Source organism: Corvus brachyrhynchos, unplaced genomic scaffold (assembly GCF_000691975.1).
Source record: "Corvus brachyrhynchos isolate BGI_N302 unplaced genomic scaffold, ASM69197v1 scaffold279, whole genome shotgun sequence".
Taxonomy (NCBI): Eukaryota; Metazoa; Chordata; class Aves; order Passeriformes; family Corvidae; genus Corvus; species Corvus brachyrhynchos.
The window spans coordinates 118,452-126,885 of NW_008246060.1; the positions used below are offsets into that span (position 1 = coordinate 118,452).

General features: G+C 44.9%; 1 long non-coding RNA gene across 1 annotated transcript in view; it reads left to right on the forward strand.

Moving 5' to 3' along the window:
- The window catches only part of LOC108449661, a 28,254-nt gene extending 19,832 nt beyond the window's left edge, over positions 1–8,422 (forward strand). The window contains exons 6-7 of the long non-coding RNA XR_001865920.1: positions 7,106–8,252; positions 8,351–8,422. This is a non-coding gene — a long non-coding RNA (uncharacterized LOC108449661). The remainder of the gene's footprint in view (positions 1–7,105; positions 8,253–8,350) is intronic.
- The last annotated feature ends 12 nt before the right edge of the window (positions 8,423–8,434 follow it).

Consider the following 8,434-nt stretch of genomic DNA (forward strand, 5'->3'; position numbering starts at 1 on the left):
TAGTTGTTGTTGTTTTGTTTGACTGGTTATATACATATATATATATATATATATGTATAGTAAAGAACTGTTATTCCTATTTTCCACATCTTCGCCTAAAGGCCCTTGATTTCAAAATATAATAACTTAGAGGGAAAAGGGGTTATATCTGCCACTTCAAGGGGGGGCTTCTGCCTTCCTTAGCAGAACACCTGTCTTTCAAAACCGAGACAGCAGTGAATCCCATGCTCAGGTCCTGCTGTGTTGTTTCCCAGTGGAGCTCAGCCTGGCTAATTAATCAGGGGTATACTCCCAGAATCATTTAGGTTGGAAAAGCCCTCCAAGATCAGTGAGTCCAACCTCTGCCCCATCCCCACCTTGTCGACCAGATAACTGAGTGCCACATCCAGTTATTCCTGGACACTTTCAGGGATGGGGGCTCCACCACCTCCCTGGGCAGTCAATTCCAAAGCTTGACACCCCTTTCCATGAGAAAATTCTTCCTGATGTCCAGCCTGAACCTTCTCTGGTGTACCTTGAGGCTGTTTCCTCTCATCCTGTCCCTGTTCCCTGGGAGAAGAACCTGACCCCCCTGGCTGCCCCCTCCTGTCAGGGAGTTGTGCAGAGCCAGAAGGTCCTCCCTGAGCTTCCTTTTCTCCAGGCTGAGCCCCTTTCCCAGCTCCCTTAGCCACTCTGTGCTCCGGACCCTTCGCCAGCTCTGTTCCCTTCTCTGGACATGCTCTGGCCCCTCAATATCTTTCTTGTGAGGGTCCCACAACTGGACACAGCATTTAAGATGAATATAAAACCAATAAATAACCAAAACGTAACCCAGGCAGTGCCCTGTGCTGATGGGGTCACCCAGCTCAGCGTTGGGTTCTCCATGCGCCAGAGGAATCTGTGGCTGTGAGTACAGACACCCCCTCAAAGCTGAGGCTTGGCTGTCACTGGGGCTAGGAACCCGCCACTTGGAATAATCAGTGATGTTTCCTGTGGTCTGGATGCCATTGAGTCTGGAAAATTCAAACTAATCTTGTCTGGTGTCTGACTGCACCTTGCTAGAGGGGAATTCTCTTCTGCTGAAAATTGCACTGCAAATGTGTGCCAAAAGGAGCAGGTCCATGTCTGAAGCAGAGCCAGCTCCTCTTCTCAGCATGGAAATGGAGCTCCAGGACTCACCTGGCCTCGTCCTCCACTGCCAATATTTTAGTGCGATAGGTTGTCTCGTGGTATTTTGGCGATAGAGGATGACTTGCAATACTTCAGGTTTTCCTGGGTTGTCCTTTCACCTGCCTGTCTTTTCCTTTCAGCCTCCTGTGCTTCTGATGCCTGACTTTATTACCTTTGCTATTTCTAACCCTCTTTTTGGTCCCTGTTGGAGCTTGATTTCTGCTGCGGGGAAGATAGAAAAGGTCAGGCTCTCACTAGCGAAGCTTATTTAATTAATGCTGCAAATCTGTGGGCAAACTTGAATGTATGTTGCAAGTATGACCTACCTGGACCCTCCTGGGCACATGGGTCCCATGGTTGTTTATTTATTTACCTCTCCTCTGTTGTTCTTTTCTCCCATCTGATCCAGTATTCCCAATTTTACCTCTACTCCAAGAAAAAAAAAGCTTAGTGGACTCCAAACAGTAAATAAAACTGACATTTGTAGCAGTCAGTCTGATACAACAGGACAGGGATGCAGCAGCACTTTTTTGGGTTTGTTCCCACTCCTTACCTAAAATCTCCTTTAATCAGGAGCTAATGACAACTTTTGGTCATGAGAGCTGATGCACAGGGAAAAAAACCCCACCAGTTTGCATTCAAAATAATGCAAAACATTATAAATAGGAAGATCTGCAAGGATATAATTAAGCTAAATTGCTCATTGTTGCTCTCACCAGAGATGATTTCTTGCCTCTATCTGGGTTGGGCTGTCGTCTGGCTTTAGGGAGGATGTGTTCTCTCTTTATTCCAGTTATGAACCTTTGCAGCAGCTGGTGGCTGCAAGAGTGGGTTTTTCCTCTGGGTTTTGTGTGGATCCAGCAAATATTCTGGTGGCTTGGATTTTGGCTTCCAAACTGTCACAGGAAAATTGTCCTACAGGTTTCTGCCACTCTCCCTCTGCAGCTGAACTGACTCCTTAAGGTGGATTATTCTCCTCCAGGACTCTGCTGCAGGCAGACATGGAGAAATCTTGCAACAGGTCACAGCAGCAGGCTGCCAGGAAAACAGCTCTGGCTTGGGAATAGAGGACTCTCTCTGCCTGCAGATGGTGTGCAATAAGCTCTGGATTTTAGTGATTCTGTGCAATTTACCCTATTGAAAGTAGCTGAGCCTGGAGAGAATTGGGAGCTGATGCTGAAGTCTCCAAACAGATCATAATGTGTTTAATACTTGGGTGATTTTTTTGTCCTAATTTTCTTCAACTGTGTTGTACATGAATGCAACATAAGAACTGTGCATTTTCCCATGCTTTAATTGAAATAGTATGTGGACAAATGGAGTGATTTGGGTCAGAAAGGACATTAAAGTTCATCCAGTCCCACCCCCTGCCATGGGCAGGGACACCTTCCACTAGACCAGCTTGTTCCAAGCCCCATCCAACCTGGCCTTGAACACTTCCAGAGATAGGGCAACGACAGCTTCTCTGGGCACCCTGTGCCAAGGCCTCACCACGCTCAGAAGGAAGAATTTTTTCCCAATATCCCATGTAAACCTTTCCTCCTTCAGTTTAAGGCCATTTCCTCCTTGTTCTATCACTCCATGCCCTTGTGAAAAGTCCCTCTACTTTTGTGTATTGTGGAGACGGCTGATAAATTGGGCAGCATTATTCAGGCCTGCTGATTTTCCTACTAAATTATATTTTAAATTTTTAAAATAATAATTTGCTTGGTTGTTTCTTCACTGGGCAGTTCTCTGAGAAGTGTAGCTATCTTCAGTTAGGGCTTGGCAGTGAAATTTGCCATGGAAATACCACAACCTGAAAAAACTTCATGGTTATGGAAAACAAACATGGCTTGATGATGTCACTCTTGTCCCCAAAACACAGACTTTGGCTCAATTATTCTGCATGTGTCTCTCTTAAAGCTTTTTCTCCTTTGCTCTACTGTGTGTGGAGCAACTTTTGCTGAGGAAGGGGAGTGTCCTGAGGGTTAAGTGACCTATTTACATCTGTGCTGCTTTTGTCTTTCTAACCTCAGAAGGCAGAGACCCTGAACTGAAAACTATATTAAACGATTCTAATTAATACAGGACAAAAAATAAGGCTTCCCTTGAAAAAGGGGACTGATTTTAATCTTCTAAATTAACAAAGGGGTGGAGTTAAAAGCAGCAACTGTGGCACCTACTTCGATTATCCACAGCACCCCTTTTTTTGGCCTAGTTCTTGGTAGGAAGGCAAGCTCCTGGATGAAGTTATAGCTCCCATCAAAGATTGTCTTGTCTGGACATGTTGACAAGGCACTGATGTCCTTGTCAGCTGTAAATGTCAACTTGACTGTCAGGAGGCAGCTACGGATGAGAGAGGTGAAAGTGCCTGGTCTCACCTCCTGCCTCCTTGTGTGGCCCCCTTGTGACAGGCAGGAAAACCTGTCTCTGATAAGCAGCTGGGAAAGCCACCAGCTCCTGGTTGAGCATGACGTCGAGTCTTCTGGGATGCAGAGAGGTCGTTTCAACCCCTTTCTCATCACCAGCTTGCTCAGAGGTCCCACAAGGAGCTACTCTTCCAGAGAAGACAGGCACCCCAGGAAAGGTGATTTTTGGGGTGGCTCTTGGAAAAAAGCCTGGTATACTTTGGGTTAGGCAGTAGGACGTCACAGCTTGCAGCCTCTTTGGCCAGATGCCTGTTGAGCCAGGGCATTTTTGCCAGGTGGAGATGAAGAGTTTTGCTGGGTGCTCAGAGAACTCTTCTCTCCACCTTTTTTTTGTCAGAACTTTCATTCCTCTTTATTGCTGTTTTTCTAATTTTTCTTTGGGCTTCTAATGACAGTGATTATGCCAAATGTGGCACATTTCATGTACTGTGGAAATGACTTTCAGACCCAACTCTCAGTGCTTAAAGGACCATTAAAAACCCTGCTTTTCAGAACTAAGCTTTGGTGTTCTCCCCACTCTATTTCCAGTCCTGTGTTAACCTGTAAAGTAGTAAAATTGCTGACTTGATTATGTTGCATTAATTAATTATCTCTATAGCAACATGCACTGATGTCATAAATATGGGAATTCAGCAGCAGAGCTGGATGGAAGAGGAGCTAATGGATAAATGGGGAGAAAGCTTTTTTTTTTTTTCTATCGTTGCAGTAGTTAAGTAAACAGATTACCAGTGAAGTAATGTTTTGCATAGTCTCTCTTTTACTGCCCCATTTCCCTTTTGATGGAGTCTTCTGCATTGTATAAGTCCTGTGTGTTCCTCCAAGCTGCAGCTCCAACTCTCAGCCTGCCCAAAACACTGGGTTATCCCCTGTTTGCTTTTATACTGACACAGAGAAACTGAGGCAGCAGGGCTTCTCTTTGCAGGAGGAACCCCTTTGCCTTCAGCAGAGCCACCCTGCTAGGGATGGCTTTCCATGGGGGAGGGAAGGGTGTGGATCTTGAGAAGGGAATACAGTTAATTTTGGCCTTGTGGGGTGGAGGGGGTGACGAAGTGAGAGACAGGCGATGTCAAGAGGCAGAGGAACTGGAAAAAGGGAATTTTGGCTCAGAGAAGGCCGGGATGCTCAGCTCTGCTTAATGTGGGTGCTAGTTGTTGTTACTTGTCTGGCAGTTAGGGGTCCTGGGTTACCTCTGGAAGTCCTGGCTGGGCCACTGACTCTTTCCTATTTTGGCTCTTGGATTAAAGGCAGGAAAGAGGTGTCTACGAACGGTGCTTGTGCAGTGGGCCTCAGAGAGAGGCTCTGTCTCCTTGTCTCCCAGGAGTTTGTAGCAGATGTGGTGTCCTAAGAATCTAGCAGGACTGGCTTGCGATGAAAACTGCAAAACAGTCTGGGAAGAGGAATAAGCAGTTGTTTCAAAGGAAGAAATATGGTCAGAAGAGTCTGTAATTGCACTGCAGGTCTAAAGCTCCCAAGAGGTTGAGACCTGGTGCTTTTCTCACTCCTTTTTCTTGTCAGTCTATCCCCTTGTCATGAGTTAGCAAGCATAGCTCCGGATTTTCCTGCAAAGGGGTGCTTACAGCTTCCTCTATGACCTAACAGAACCTATCAACTGGCTAGTTTGAATATTGACAATTTTTTAAGCCACTTAGAATTTTGACCGCCTCTGTGGTCCACATTTAAGAATGGACAAACCCCGCGAAGTGCTCTCTTGCTTCCCGCCGGGGGACAGGTAACTGGGCTGGGCCCGTAGAGGGCCCAGTGGGCCCTGCTGGGTCCAGGCTGAAACCAGCTCGGGCCGGGACACCAACCATCCTGGAGCCGATGGGACCCTCTCCACCCAAATTCCAGCTGCAAGGCCCAGGTGAGATTAACCCTTTTAGTGCTGTAAGTGCTGCAGACATTAAGTAAAGAAGAGCTGAAGTCCTGAGGGAGGAGAAAGAGGAGATGCTTAAAGCTGAAATTCTGTTGTAAAGCTATGGTGGTGATGGACTATGATATATCAGAGTACCCGAGCGTTCAAACTGTACTTGTAAGCAAAAGCACCTGTGCTGGAATAAGCAAATGCTGAAGCAGCTGTGATTTGAAGAGAAATTTGAACAGGGAGAGAAGGAAGCAATGAGGACTCTTGCTCCAATCGGAAGGAGAAGACCCTGTTCCTAGAGGCACTCCCAGAGATAGTCCTAGAGATGAAGATGATGAGGACCCTTGTCTCCCAGGAAAAGGGAAGGGCCTCTATTCTTAGAGATGAAGTGCTCCCAGAGACGGGTGAAGAGAACTTTTATTTCTGAATGGCTCAACCTTAAAATGGTACCCCAGTAGCTCAAGATTGGACCCTCGGAAGCAGTTGTGGGAAAAGCTGTAAGTCAGGGGAAGGGACTCTCACATGCGAGCAGAAAACCAACCTGGGTGGCTGTCTTGCGATACTGAACCCATGAGAGAATTTCTTGTGGAGATATCTCGATAGCATGAGCAAGAGAGACTCCTCTCCCTAAGTGTTGGGGAAGATGAAACAGGAAAGCCTTATAAATATGATTGCCTGACGAAAGATTTTGGGAATATGAAAACTACAGGCAACATGGAAATGAAAGCCACTTTTGAAATACCAAGTCTTAGTTACTGAACAACTGGAAAACAATGGTATGGCCGACTGAAGGTAATCCCCTCTTGATTGAACAATACCCTCTGCTTGCAGGCAGGTCCAAGGGTCAGAGCAGACCCTACTAGCTCAGCAGAAGGGGTCCAAAGAGTAGTTTTTAGAAGTTAAGATGTAACACTCTATGGTAATATAAGAACTCTTATAGGCTGTATGTAAATGCTATAGGATTTGTATCTTGTATTAGATTGGTTAGTGACAATTAGAATATTCAGTACAGAAGATGATTTATTGTATTGTAACCAGGACTTCACCACTCCACTCTACTTACTCCCTTACCCACTTACTCTCTTACTTACCTCCTCTTCGCTTACTCCACCCTTACTCTTACACTTACACTCTTGCTCTCTTGGCAGAATATAGAGATCTCTCGTCACCGTCCGTCTACGCCCGGTCCAGACCGAACCCCCCAAGATACCTACACCTAAGTGAACTGAACAAGGATTTATTATGGACGTGATAAACAGACTGAACATCTCAAGGGTTGTCTTTTTACATTGTCAGTGGGAGAAGGAGGAAAGGTGGGGGGATTAGAAGAGTTCTGAAGGTGTGGTATGATTTTGCTTTTTTCCCTTCTTTTAGGTCTGTTAATAAACTTCTTTATATTCTTTCAAGTTTTGTGCCTGCTTTGCTTTCTCCTAATTCTTATCTCACAGAAGGTAAATAGTAATGAGTATTTTGGACCAAACCACTACACTAAAATGGTGTTTCTGCCCAGTTTTCGAACTGAACCCGCTACACCCCTGAATAATTTTGTTTTGCTATTTGTTTGCCGCCATCAGCTGTGAAGCTGATCAGTCCTTACCAGTCCAGCACAATGCTTGAGGAGTAAAGGCAGTCTGGGGTGTATCATTTATTCAGTTAATCTATTTTGATTTCTGTCATTTGACAGGTCCCAGGCAGGGTCTGTGTGGAGGAGGCTCGGAATGCAGTGCTGCTATTTATGCAGCACCCCGGCTCTGGGAAGCGCTGTGGATGTACTTGGTGGGGTGAAGAGCTTGTGATCTCAGAGCACTTTGGAATGTCAGAGACTCCTGAATTCTGCTTCATACAGCAGGAAAAGACTTCGGGCTGTTTGCTTAGTTTTGCACTGTGGCGAAGCAGGGAAAACTCACGGTGAGAGTGTGATGGGAACTGATAGGTGAGCTCTGGGACAGTCCCTCAGGTGTTGAGGGTTTAAACCCTTCTTTGGAGCAACCCAGTTCATTTGCCGTGCAGCATCTGCTGGGCAAAGAAGGCACCAAATATTGCTGGCCTGCTCCATATTTAATTAGCTGCCATAATAAGCCAGGGAAGGTTTAACTCAGAGTGCAGGACACTGCACAAACATCACCTTATAAATCACCCTTTTCTGCCTGGGATAATGTGCAGGAAGGGTTAAGCTGTAAAACAACCTGCCCTTTTCTACATAAATTAAAAAACCTGTTGACATGGTAATATTTTGATTTCTGTTGAAAAGTGTTTATTTTGGTAGCCTGTACAAAGTTTCAGCTATTCTAAAACCCTGAGATTTCACAGCCAAGCTTTCATGTTCCCAGCAGAGAAGGAGGTGAGATACTCAAAGAATCTCTGTTCTTATTTCAGCACTGCATTTGCTAGCCAGATTTTCAAAAGAGCCCAGTTTGCTGACATAAATGGGGTTGCTGATGTGCCGAAGGAGAAGGAAGCGCTGGGGAACATATTCCTCCCTGGGTCCAAGTCTCTCCCATCTTATCTTTCCTTTCCATATGTTTCCTCTGTAATGAGAGGAATTACTTATCATTAAAGTGATATATAATTTAAAAAATAAAGTTAATGAATGCTTAAATTAATTTACTGACAAAAACAAATGTCTGTCCTTCAGATCCTGTAATTTTAATTGGAGTGGGCTACAGCTTAATTAACTTGTATTGATTGTAGTCCTGAGTGCATCTACAGGTGGGTGAACTATGTTGGGAGAAATCCTCCTTGAAGATTTGCTGATAACATTCTGAATAATTGTCTTGTGAAGAGACAGAGAAGTCTTCACTGTTTTCTCTGCAGAAAGCTTTAAATAAAAGGTATTGTTTAAAATTAAGGCAAAAATTTGGCACGGCTGCTTTATAGATGAGAATAGAATTCTGCTGCAAAAATATTAATGAATTGACTCATTAATTAGGTGCATGAAGAAGACAGAAAATTGGAGCAAATAAAGAAGCGGATGCAACTGGAAACTTTTTGGGGAAAAAAAAGGTAGGTTTCA